This window comes from Patagioenas fasciata, chromosome 3 (genome assembly GCF_037038585.1).
Source record: "Patagioenas fasciata isolate bPatFas1 chromosome 3, bPatFas1.hap1, whole genome shotgun sequence".
Lineage (NCBI taxonomy): Eukaryota > Metazoa > Chordata > Aves > Columbiformes > Columbidae > Patagioenas > Patagioenas fasciata.
Genome location: NC_092522.1, coordinates 114,257,725 through 114,272,220, shown reverse-complemented (window position 1 = coordinate 114,272,220; position 14,496 = coordinate 114,257,725).

Here is a 14,496-nt window from a genome sequence, read left to right as displayed (position 1 = left end):
AACATGAAGGAAGCATATATGACTTAAGACTGCCTGGGTTTTATCCATAATTCTTAGCTTTCCAAAGATGTTGGCTTAAAATTTGGTAGATCTATTGTTCAGGGGATAGGGAGACTTATTATTTCCTAAAGTCAACAGCCTCCAAGTTGCCTCAAATTGGCCATAAATCTAGGAAGAAATTAATCAGGACTCTAAAATATAACTCAAAGTAGCTAGCTTTGTTAAATTGTATTATGTCTCTGAATGTCTCAAACAGGCCATGTAGTTAGAAACAGAGGTTGTCATTGTGGTAGAGTGAATCTTTATATTTTTAGAACATTAAATACTCCACAGATGTTTTATCTTTCATTCTTGGGGCTTCAAAGAGACCTTTCTCTCTGTCAGAGGGTTACAGTGTTCGGCATGCTGTTGATTTTTAAATTGTTCTATTCCAGGGCTGCAATTATGTGTATTCATATATATGCCTGTATACAAACACACACACATATATACCCACACACATGGTCACAGAAACATATATGTATGCATATGCATATGCATACATATGCATGCACTTGTGTATGGGCATATATATGTATGAATATATATATAAATAACTTTATAAATAGCTGTTTTATTCAAGTTTGTTGATAGCTTGAGTTAATGAATGGTTAGAATTTTGGCAATCCCACTGGAGCTTGGATACAGTGCTCATAAAACTAGGCAAAATCGTGGAATCTCATCTAAAAATGGACCTTTTGTGGCATGTCTCATATTATCGTTACATATGATCCATAAGGTCTGCTGAAAAAATAAAAAATCTGGAAAGCAGAATTATTAATGAAAATCAGGTTCTATTTAAAGCTAGTGGTTTGGCATTATTGAAAAACTATGTGATTTCAGACTATAACAATCTTCACTTACCCATTTTGTGACAATTTCTTTTAATTATATTTAATCAGAAGCAATTTACATTTTTATTGTCCTTTTTTTTTTTTTTTTTGGGCAGTGATGTAGTGTGTTGGACTGAGTAGTGAACACAGTAACATTTCTCTAACTAGTCTGTGAGCATTTTACTATTCCATGACATTCAATGTTTTAGAAACTTCTCTGAGCAATATTATGTATAAGTAACTTGTTCTCCTATGCTCTCTATATTTAGTAAAGAAGCTTGTTTGGAACCCCACTGTGCCCATGTGGCTTCTATATATAATTTGATTGTATAATGAGAGAAAAAGACATAACAAGCCATAACATGCCCGATATTATACAGGACACAAGCGAAGATGGTCTCTGCTGCCAATGGTTTACTGTCCAACATCTCCAACTTGAACATTACTCTGTTGGATGGACCCCCACCTCCATATGGAGCTCTACAGCAGCCAATAGACTCCCTCATATACACTGATCTCTACATATGCAGTTCATTATGGGGCTGTGGCCCAAAAGACATGCATGAGAAAGAAAACAGAGAAGAAGAGAGGAGGGAATACACACATTTCAGTTGGCATATTCAAAGATATCTCAAAGGCATGTGATTTCCATTAAAACTCTATTGAATGTCACTTTTAGAAGGCTATTTTGGCAGGTGACATACAAAAGGAACATCTCACCTGAAATAAGTGTTGCTAACATTCCTTGCTATTCCTGTAAGGATCATCTGTGCATTCTGGCCAATGCAATTTGCAAAGAAATACAGTAAGAAAAAGAATACATTTAACTCTTTGAAGGTTTCCTATAGAGGACTGGATTATAAATATACTTGTAGCTGCATTTTCAAATTATTTCCAAATGCAGTTGCATCTTAGGTTAGATAATGCCAATAATCCTAAATATTTTAGGCTGTTCTACATCTTCAATGTGCAGCATAAAATGAACTAAGTAATATGATATCACTTGCAGTTGTACTTTACACATAGTCCAAGTTACAGCCATGGAAACAGCTTCAGCAAGGGACAACAGAAAAGATTTTAGCACACATGAATAAAATCAGTGGCTAAGAAACACATGTGTGGAATGGGAAATACATTTCAACTGAGATTTCTGCTTCTGCACAGGAAAAAAAATATAACCTTTCAGGATGGAATTCCACTTGTAAGGATTGTGTTGCCAGGGACAAGACATGGAGGAAACTGCCTCTGAGAGAACTACGTAGCAGTAATTTCCTTACCTATTCCCAAATCTTCCATCCACAGAGATTATTGACAGAAGTATAGTTAATCTGTCTGAACCCTAACCAGATATTATTGATATTTTAAAATTTCTTTTTCTGGATTCTTCTTAGTTTGATAGCAGTTGTTACTATAGTGTGAGATTTGGAGTGGGCAACCAACTTAACATAATTTTTCACCAGTCATGCATCTAATATAATCCTTGAAATAAATCTGAAAAAAAAAAAAAAGTGCAGGAGGTGGCTGGGATGGGATACACAGACACAGGGTGACAGGGCAGAAGGGTAAAATGAGATACTTCTGTGTAAGGAAAGTGGTGCTTTCATCGGTTCATGACACCTTCAAAACAAGACCAGATACTTAGGTAAAAACTAAAACATCCTATAAAAAAGTAAGCCTATAGCTTATGTAAGGTAATTGCTTATATTGTATGGCAGTTCAAGCTGGCTAATAGTAATGTTCTTTCTACATTTAATATCTTTGATTCAGCAGGTCTGCTATCTTACTAATAGAAACACTTGGTACCTCTCTATTCAAGGGCAATTTTACATTGCTACTGCAAACCATATCTAAAATAAAACCTAAGATTTTGTATTATTATTATCTCCTTTTCCATAATATAGCCAAAGGAAAGCCTAATTAGCAAACATCAAAAATAGCCAACTCTTGATAAACATTAGTATCAAGGAGAAAAACAAATGCAAAAATATAGGATTATGTTCATAAAATAGAAACATAAACATTGACACTGAAATGTTATTTTAAAAAGTATTTTAATATTGTACCTATTTTGCCTTTCTTCGTGCTGTCCCAGAAGTGTAAATCCAGCAATAAATTCCAACACTGGACAATGGAAAACCTAATTTAATGCCTGATCAGTGTACGAAGTTTCACAATCATTGTTGGATTACATTTTAATGCACTGGGGTACAGATATCTTACCAGTGACTTGCTCATGATAAGTACCAGAAAATCATGTAAATGCTCTGACTCACCTCTGGTCTAACAGGAACTGCCGTTAGATTGCTTCCTTTGGAGCGTGTGTGCAACTTGTGGCATACTTCTGTTCATCAGGGTAACTTGCTTTGCATTCAGAGTGACACGTCCTTAGAAGTACATTTGCTCTGCTGTGCAAACACGGACATGCATGAAATCGAAGGAAAAAAAAAAAAAAGGACAGAAAAAAAGTAAAACATCATTTAGTGGTTGAAAGTTATTTCCAGTTTGCAACCACTGGAAGGGTTGCCTGGAGAAAACTTTTCCCTCTGTTATTACAGAATAATAGCTTGTGGATGCTGAAAAGCAAACACAACTTGTGGTTTTCTTTTAAGTCACACTGCAGGGCTATCTCCCGCGTAGCATTTAAGCATCATGTTGTTTGGGAAAGGTCACGTTTTTCCTTTCAAGACACCATTTGTCTTCAGTCCCCTCTTCTAATCTGCAAATAGTTACCCAATAGCTTTGGGCAGGAAGCCAAGTACTAGGTCACAAAAGCTGCTTCAAGTGGTGTTTTACTAATCATGAAGGTCTGTATTGTGTTAAATAAATACAGGTAACCTTTATCAAATTTTGCTTTTTCCTTTACTGAAAGCTGAAAACATCAGCCACAATATGTGCAGGAATATGGCAGTCACTGTTGTCTGCAGTTTCAGACCACAAATTCCTGTTTAGGTGATAACGAGTTAAATGGTCACCTAGAACTTGCTGTCACTGTTTTGGGATTTTTAAGCTGCTCAGACATTTCCATTTACAGCAGTGTAGTGAATATTCTTACAGCTTGGGCCAAATTATGTTGTTTTATTTATGATACATCAAGTAGCATGTTTCTTTCAGTACCTTTACTGGAAAGATCACAGATCACTGAAAACAAGATTCCATTTGATGTCAGGGTTGCAGAGTTAATTGTAATCAAATCAGCAATCAGTGTTGCAATGAGGCAACTGTGTTTTTACACTACAGTGGTGGATAACAACACCTTGACTACCTTGTTTAAGTCTATTCATCCATTAGCCTATATATTTCTTAGATTAGCTCCCAGACAAAAGACATAGAAATGGACCTCTCTGTCTCTGCTTTTAGATTTTTTCACTATTGTGTGAGATTATTGTTTGTTCTTTTACTGTTCTTTCTATGCTGCCTCCAAAAATGAGATTAATTTTTTCACAGTCGAGTTGAGGACAGTTGCTGAGCATTACGATGAGAGATTTCTGTATAAAGAGCAGGAATTGTATTATTTTACAAAATAATTAAAGAAAATAAAATATTTTTTTTTCTTTTGATCAGTATTGCCAGTTGCTAGCAATTCAATCAAAATTAAGTATTATTTACGTTCTCTATGATGAGATCTGGGGTCTTTTAATTGTGGTGTTTTAATGCGAATAAAAACTATCAGCACAGAAGTGCTTTAAGAGGGATTAAACCAGACCTTGAACCCGTGCACAAAGATATGTCATACTACAGGCTATATCTTTCCTAGAAATCGATCAAAGAAGTCCTAAACTGGTTTTTGAGAGGTCAGTACAACACCAAGCAGAGGGGAAGAAAGCAATTAGAGTTTCCAAACTGATTTCCTGGGTCTATTGACTTTGCCCTGAAAGACACAAGCAAACTGTTCCACAAAGACACATCCCACCCAGATATAATCAACCACGATGCCAGATGACTTGAAAGGTTGTATGAGCCCAGGTCTGTGCTGCATTGTCGCGGCCAGGTCGCTCCCGATCAACTCAGGAAACAGGCAGAACTCACTCACATCTGCTCTGGTGTTTGTTTGGCTGCAGAAGGCTATTTCAACACATCCACTGCTAATGTTTCCTGTTAGTATTACATGCATGTTTGAGTACCTTCTGGGCTAAAAAAATAAAATAAATACTGATCATTTTTTATATCAATGGGAGAATTATCAACCTTGATCGAAACTGAGCTGGGTCAAGACTTCAAAACTTATCGTAGAATCATAGAATGTCTTGAGTTAGAAGGACCCACAGGAATCATCAAGTCCAAATCCTGTCCCTGCATAGGACAGCTCCAAAATTCACACCAAATTCATACCATGGGTCTGAAGCTTCTTGTTTATTGTCAGGCCTTCGGCTGTGACTGCCTCCCTGGGTAGCCTGTTCCAGTGTTTCCCTGCCTATCACACCATAAACAGTTTCTTTTCTGTGCAGAAAAATAAATGCCATCTATCTTCTTGCTCTTCCAGCTGCTTTGAGTAGTATTGACACTCCTCATTAATGAAATGTTGATCTTCCAAAGTGGTGTTTTTTCTACTGAACAAATTAACAACTAGAACGAAAGCTATAGTGGAATGACTGAAAGATCTCAACTTTAAGATTTTTTTCACACAGAGCAGGAAGATCTGAATATTATGCATACTAGCATTAATTTTTGCAACTGTTTTAGTAAAGAATAAAACAAACTAACAACAAAAATTTCCTCCTATTTTGATATTTTCTAAACCAAAATATTAAATATTTCAATTAAAAATTATGCTCAATTTTAAAATATTTTGGAGCCATTAAGAATAATAATAAAAAAACTCTCAAGAACAATAATGTACATTTTGAAATATTCTGTTTGGTCTGAATTTCACTTCTCATCTCTTTTTTTTTTTTTTTAATACAGTTTTGTAAATAGCCACCAAACAAAACAACATGTTACCCTTAACTCTCGGAAGAGTATCCACTCCACAAATGACAGCTTCACAGGATCTCTGTGTGACACCTTGATTAGCTGTGCAAGTCAGCTGCTTGAGAGACCTCCCAGGTGCAAAACATCACAGCAGTGATCAGTGTGCTGTAAAACTCCTGCTCTTTTACAGGAAAATCTCTTCACCTTCTCAGCTGCAGAGGACTGAACTCTGTACCCTTCCGGCAATAAAGGCTCACCACATACTGGTCTACACGAGCATGGTTAGTAGATCAAAGGAAAAGATTATTTTGTTTGTTTCAGAATTCATGAGGCTACAGCTGGAACACTGTGTCCAGTTTGGGTCCCCAAAACACAAAATGCATTGACACACAGGAGAAAGCTCAGTGAAGAACCTCCAGGATGGGTTGGGGTCCATAGCACATGACACATGAGGAAAGGTTGAGGGAGCTGGGTTTTCTTAACCTGGAGAAAGTTGAAGACGAATCTAGTTGTTCTTGCTAAATATTAGGCAGATTTAGAGGAGGTAGGTCTAGACACTTTTGTCAGATACATATTGAAAGGAAAACAGGCAAGGACACTCAATTGCAAAAATGGAGATTCTGGCTTGATATAAAAGAAAAAAATCATAACCATAGAAAATAAACATAAGGAACAGTTTCATAAAATTGTGGAATCTCTGTCTTTCGACACACTCAAAACTCAAGAAGCAAAGGTCCTATACTTTGAGCAACCTGAGCTAGTTTGGACTCTAGCCCTCCTTAAGCAGGTGTTTAGGCTCCCGACGTTTTTTCCAACCTAAATTACTCTAAATTGCTACAGATCAAGGGATATTTTTTCATTTCCACATAGATAAACTTTAAGGAATTACAGTTCATTGCTTCATGTTTCAGCTTCAAAGCTACTGTTTGCAAATAACCCATTGGTCATTCCTTCATGAAGCTGACTGAATGTAGGGAGCTGTGGCAGAATATGCAGAGGGCTCCCAATGAAACACATTTTCTTGTGAAGTCTTGCCTGAGACATAGAAAAATGGAAAAGTCATTACAAAAGTTGGATCAGTACTAATAAGAAACTGTTCTACATACCTGAGATTCACTATCTGACAGGTCTACTAGGGTGAGGATGGAGAAATAATACCATATTCTTCCAGTATTTGATAAAGATCTGAGTTTTAAGGGGATCTAGATGGGAGCTGGGAGATAGTTGCTTATTCTGGAATAAATGTCTTGACTAGCCTTTAGATGACATAGATAAAAAATTACTATGATAAATTATAGAAAACAGTGAAAAGTCATTAGACAAGAGTGAACACAGGGCAAAATAGTGACGGCAAACAAACAGCTTGAGGATGGCAGTTTTCAGGGAGTTTTGTGATGTTTGGCTTCAAGGAGGCTTTTATAGATTAGACTGTCTCAAAGCAGAGACACTGTCTAACGAACACCTGGTATAGGCTGGGTATAAATATAGAACGAATGTGTTGTCACTTAAAATAATTAAGTGACAACACAGAATAGCAAGGAGAAGACGAAGTGGGGGAGAAAGTGTATCTTGATTTGGGAAGAAAAAAAAAGTCTACACGAATTAATAATAAAAGTCAGGTGATACAGCTTACTGAGTGATTGTGTCAGCCGCAGCTGGAACACTTCGGGCCTGGGATGATTATCCCTTTCCCAAGGGATGCTTGAGCCAAGGGACCTAAAAAAATAAAGGAGTAAGGCGATAGGAGTAAGGTCTTCATAGAAGTGGATATAAAAACAATTATTGGATTAAGCGATTTTGAGTCGACTAAACTGATTTTAGAACTAAAATCTTAGAATCTTTAGATCGACAATCTTCGGAACTACTATATTTAAAAAAATATGTATTTTTAAAATGAACCTTCTTAATGAAGTATGTTAGTGAAGTGATTAATTTGTGATATTTAAATACTGGGCAACCCCACATAAGGTTCTCAGTTTAAAATTATGTACAGATATCTGTATAATACCATGATCCTTAAACTGAGTCCTTGCCAAAGCATTCACTTAAAATAAAAGCAGAGATGAAGCCAATGACTTTACAGTTGACATGGGAGATGTGTCTGTATTAAAAACAAGACATTGTGGAGTAGATTTGAAAGTGTATGCACATGCAATTGCGTGCATACATTTGAGCATGACTAATATTGCCACAAATATTTCACATATGTAGGCAAATTACATTTCTGAAAACATACATCACTAGTTGTCTAGAAAAAAGCTCTGTTACCCTCAGGGACCAAGACCTAGCTTCAGCAAAGTTTCACCAATAGCTAGCTGAAAAGTCGGAGCAATATGTGAAACTCAGAAGGATGAGGATGGTCTTGGAAAGATGTGTTCTCTTGCCAGGCACTTGTAGTAATAATAATTGTTGGGATGGAAATTTTTCTGTTCAGTTCTCTGCTTCCATTTCCTATGTCTGTTCATGTGTTCATTATGAATATTGTCTTATTAGTCCTTCACTGCGGAAGAGCTCTAGCTTTCTATGTCCCTTGTTAGTCAAGTAACAATCTATTGCTTAACATCTATGTATCATGTACAAAGAAATTTATAAAGTATGTGATGTAACCTCCTTGTCCGAGCCACTGCCTTTAGACAGCCCTTATTATACACAAAAAGCCTATGCAAGTAAAATATACTCAGTTACAAAGTGTGCAGCGGTTACTCATGGGCTAACACACACAATAGGAGGAGGGCTAAGTTTCTCCAATTGGCCATTTCCATGTGTTAGCAAGTCAGATTTCTGTGTATACATTTTAACTTCAAAACCCAGTTCTGCATGTTCGTTGCATGAATAGGGAAATTAAAAACTTTGTGAAGGTGTTATAAGGCACTTTTATTTGCCAAAAGTCACCCTTTAATGCTATCTCTGTGACACAAAGAACTGTCTTTGAGAGAAACGCCTTTCAAGCAGCCCATATTTGCATGAATATGGTAGTGTCTTTGTAGCTAACTGATCTCCGCTGTTGTTTTTCCCAGTAAAGAATGGCAAGACATGCAGGAACCTGATTGGTTGGCATAGATTTTGTTTGCTATAATAAAATACAACAAGAGCTGTCAAGACTTATTGCTTCAAACGAAGAGCTGTGTATAGCATGGTTCCCCGTAGCAGCCTGCATATGGAACCCTTTAAACATTCTTAAGAGACCCATTGGGGCTTCTAATTATTGTGAAACATCTCCTGGCAGAACCATTCCTACCCTTCCAAGAATGCGTTGTAAAAATAATTAGATGATGAGATTTAGATCGAAACCGCTAACTAGTGATTTAAGAGTTTTGCTCTTACTATACAGAAAACTAAGGAAATGAAATGCTGAAAATCTTTTCACATGAAAGGAAAACAATCCTTTGTGGTTCACATTTTGGGAGGAAGATGGAGAACAAACTTCTCTTTTTTCCATACTCCTTCCTCCTCCCCAACTTTAATACTTTGTTTCCTGTGGTTACATGAGGGGGTGGAGATGTTTCTTCATTTTCTAAACATTAAATCACTTGAGAATCTCTCTCCATTTCTGGGGAGCCTGCTATTAGAGAACAACTTGAGGAGCTTGCTTTAATCAAGCTTAAAAGCTACGAAGAATAGAATCACATTTTATGGCTTTAGAGGCTAAACCAACATGTAGTCAATTAGGTGACATCACTTCTACAAAAAAAGCAGAACATCTTTGTTTAATCAAAACAAACAAACAAGATTAGAAGTTTAAGTGTTGTGATTTAGCAAAGATTCACATTTCCAATTAAATCCTGGAGGACTACGGACGTGGCAGTGATAAAAATTAATCACGTGAAATCTGGTGGTCAGGTTAAGAGTTGTATTAGTTTAAATATGAAGGTGAGTATTTTTGTGTTTTGCAAAGGAAAACTAATTCAAAATGTATACAGGTGTCATGAATTTATTTGGTCCTTTTCCATGTTTGTTATTTTCTTAATTAAGTGTTCAAATTGAACTTTTCAACACCTAGATCCATAAAATGAATTTAAACAGAGCTGAGGGATGTATTTACACATGGCATTTTCTATTAGCTATTTGCCATGATGCGGGAGGGGACACATCCTGCTAAGTGTTGTAGAAAATCCAGAGCCTGTCCTAGAGAGCTTACAGTACTGACAAGTCAAAAAATAGGAGTGTCACCACACTGCCATCATTCCTGTCATTTAGGTTCACAATTTACATGCAATCACTGAGCTGTACCTCTGTGGCTATTGATATCCAAGGCCTATCTCAAATGTCTTCATTCACCATAATGTTTCTAAAATGCAACCTTTCCAACCAGTCTCCATGCCTGCTCCTCAAGGAAGCTCTCACTACATCTTTGTGTATTGAATACTGCTGTGTCTTTTTTTGATGGCCTTGACAAATGCGGTCCAGCCACATGACTTGTTCCTATAGGTGATCACCCTACCCATACTGCTGTCTTGTTGCATCCCTCTTCCTCCTCCCTCACATCACAGGACAAACATGGATGGACCTTCACTAGCAAGTCAGTTCGCAGATGGTCTGTGCGTATCGAGGGTGGAACAGGCTCTCCAGGGAGGTAGTCTAGGCCACAAGTCTGGCAGTGTTCAAGAAGCAATTAGACAACACCCTCAGACACATGGTGTGAATTTTGGGGTTGTCATATGCATGGACAGGAGCTGGATTTGGTGATCCTTGTGGGTCCCTTAGAACTCAGGACATTCTACAATTCTATGATCCTCCTCCCACGGCATACTTGAACACCTTAATTCTTTCATGTTCTGCCTCTCACCCTTTGAAGGAGATCCCTGCAGGCATCACATTACTGGAGTTTTTTGTCCCCTCTTCAAGACACTTTTCTTGTATGATAGATACAGAAAACACTGACACACTGCTGGCACATTAATACCATGGCTTGTCATGCTCAGAGATACAATGTCACTCACTTCTATTGTCCTCAGCTGTCGCTCAGTGTTCAACCCAGTCCCCGAGCTGCAGACTCCCAGCTTTCTCCCGCAGGAATTGTCCTCTGTTCTGTTTTACAGCACCTGGCACGGAGGCCTTTGGCTCCTAGATATACAGCAATACAAATAATCATAAATGAAAATAAATGAGTTGAGAAATTGCCTGCAGTCACACAGCAGGGCAGTGGCTGATGTAAGATTAGAAATTTTGGGACAGCTGGTTGGAAAACATGAGCCTTAGTCATGTTTTTCTAATTGAAAAATCGTATTTGGGATGAAAATTTAAGCTGTAGCTGTAAAACTCAGAGACCTATCTTGTGAGGACTAGTTTCTGATTTTCTGATAACTGTAACACAGACAAGTCCCACAGAGCTGATTTTAGGCACGTGGCAAAAGCTACGCAGCAAAAGTTGTTGTCCTCCTTTTTCCTTTTTAATCTTAAAGCTTTACCAGTGTCATGTCCCCTCATCTGCCTGAGGTAGAAAGTGTTGAGTCGCAGCTCTGTCCCATGCACAAACCAAACCTTTTAGTGAAAGGCATCTCTTCTGACCTGCAGGTCACTCTCGCACCTCAATGGTTAACTGCAGCCAATAGCCGGGCCTTTGGGGATTTCAGGATAATCGCTTTTGTTTCTAATACTGGAAATTTTTTATTTAAACTCTGTTAGCTTGTTACTTCATGACATTAAACAGAAGTAAGTCTGACAGTGTTATAAGAAGTAGAGGACACAATGACATACCTTAAACCCAACAAGCTGTACTATTCACTGATCTGACTGACTTTACCGTGAAAAGGCTGAAGTCTAGTCCAGAAGTTACTGTTTGCAGTTTTGCCAGCAGCACTATTTATAGTCTCAATCAATTTGAAATACATCAGAGTTGGACAATGCTGCTGTGCATGTGTGCAGGTGGAGAACACATTTGTATCCATCTACAGCGTGTACAGCCTTCATTCCACAGATTTGTCAGAGCCAACCCCTTTGAATAAACTTAGCTAATATGTTTAAAACCTCTTCATCCCCAGGAATCAAGAGAAACTTAACTGCTTCATGGATTAGACATACTACTTGGCCTCATCTCCTTAGCTGAGAAGAGTGAATACACAGCTTTCATATGAGGACAGAAAAAAGAGAGATTTCCATTTTAAATGTAGTAAATTTCTAAATTAGTGGAAGCATTAGGTTTTATGAGAACTTCCAGCTGAATTCTGAAGCACACTTCTGCATGACGATGAGACAAATAAATTAGCTTAATCAGATTGTGTATTAGACATGCTTTAAGCCAAAAAGAAGAGCCTTTGCAGGTACTTGCTAGTTAGTGACAGCAAGAAGATGTTCATCTCATCTAACCCAAGTTGTCTATAGCAGCAGCTGTCCACAGATAGGGTAATTGCACCAGACTCCTTAATAGTGAAGGAAGCAAAATAAGCACTTCTGAGGTATGATTCATGTGACCCATATTAGACAGCTACTTTAAGATGACATGAATCACAATGGAGAAGAGACTGTGTTTTTCCATCACTGTAAAGGAACTCTAGGCAAGCAGCTCAGATAAAGACATAAAGATCAGTCACAGTAATCTCTTGCTCTGGACACCTCAGGCAGATAATTGTTAGGGAGCAAACTCACTGTGTAGATTGTTTTGTCCAGATGAGATTTTAAGAAGAGGCTGCTCAGATTTTTCAGGACATATATTTACATGTCTTTTACTAGGAAAGTCTTTCTATTGTTTTGCTAAAATTTTCTGCACTACCCATTTTTCATGTGCTTGTAAAATTTCGGAATTTAGCAGCTGCGACAAACTTCAACTCTTAAACTATCTTTCTGATAATTCAGTAATTTGTAAACTGTAGGTTTTCAGTGAATTAAATGTTTCTTTTAAAATTTTGAATATAAAACTAAGGACATAGACAATCACATGCCCTGTCAATGTCTGTAAGTCTTACAGACCTAAACAAACTTTTCAGCAACCCTGGCCTGAATTCCTAAGTTCATAATGAAGTATTCTGTGCAGAGATGTTTGATGAAAGATGACCAACTGCTCGCATTCATCCTCAAAGAGAGAACACAGTGTAATGGAATTGAAATCCAGTTGAGAAAACCTAGGCTAAATGTTAGGAAAAACTGGCTGAACTCTGAGGGAAGTGGTACACTCTGTCAACAGGGGTCATGGAATCACCATCACTTGAGTATTCAAGACTGGGCCACCCATCTATTTGGGAATTGCTCAGGAGTAAAGCAATCAATCCTACTGTGATGCAGGGAGATGGACTTCATGACCCACCAGCAGTATCTTCCAGGCTAAATGAGCCCATTATTCATCGAGCTAATAACAAGTCAAAAAGGAAGCCTTCTGGGAGAAAAAAAAAAAAGGAAATCGGCATTTAGATTGTTTGGTTTGTTCTTTTTCTTTACCAAACTTTCTTTAAATACCAGCTAAAAAAATAAAAAAAAGGCATTGCATCTTCTCTATTTTATTTGAAATTATGTTTTTTTAAAAAAATAAAATTTGAGAAATAGCTTAACACAGATTCAGATCCAAGTTTTACACCAGAACTTTTCCCTGTAGAGGGACAAATCAAATCTTGACAGCAACAACTAGTCCTGATCAATGCTTTTTTTTTTTTTTGGCGGGGGGAGCGGTCTCAGAACTGTCAATTACTGGGAATACCCTTTTCCTCTTTTCTCCTATACCAAAGCATGGATTTATTGTCTCCTGCTTGCATCAAAACTGTTCTGTGGCAAAATTCTTCATTGAAATGTAAAAATTAGATATTTAAATTGTTGAGTATCACTCAGTCGTCCAGCTGAGCAGTCAGAGCAGTGGCATAAAACACTCCCTCTTCTTTATGGACTCCAAAAGACAAATTCGAAAGACAGATATTTCATTCTTTTCAGACTCTAAAATCCTGTTCAGTATTTATTGGGTTGAGAAGTGTTTATATACTAAGTGCTATTTTATTAGGCAAGCAGAACACTCCTTTTGCCTGTAAATTCTACTGCAATGAGATAAAAATTAATCCGGTCAGTAGGTGAACTCTACTGTTCTGTGTTACCTGAATTACACATAAAACAGATTCATATTTTAGCAATCAAATATTAGGTCAGTGTAATTCCAGTTCCTGGGAATATCCCTCTGACAAAAGAGGAAAATATTAATTAAAAAAAAATTATTATATTACATAATTCTAAATGTACATTGACAGGAATTATACACCTCTATGTTTTCAGTTCCATGACTTGGAGGTAAAATGTACTAGTGTCAGTGTAACATTACCGTGAATTTTCAGAACACCTAAAAGCAGTTTTATTTCCCAGAAATTATTGTTACAGAGCTGACGTGGATAGTGTAGATCAAATATATTGATAATGAAATTTTTAGGTTGGTCTGTGACAATGTTCTAATAACTCAGTTCCCAAACATTCAAGCAGTCATTATTTCAATACAACTTTTAATGTCTAGCTAAAGTATAGAATAAATAAATGCTGCAGCTGTTGCATTTAAGACATTCTAAAACTTGCTTTCCAGTAGAAAAGTAATATGATTTTCTAAACCTTTTTAACCTCAGCAGCAATATTTCAAACTAACAGTTTATTCAATTAAAAAGGAACATTTAAAAACAGACAATATTTTTTAAGTATCTTAGCAACAGGTGATTGAATCCTTGCCCGGAACTATGAGACAAGTTTTGCCAAATGGGCTGCATTCTAACGATATCTTTCACATAGCAAATGGAATAAATCTAATATTGTTTTGGAC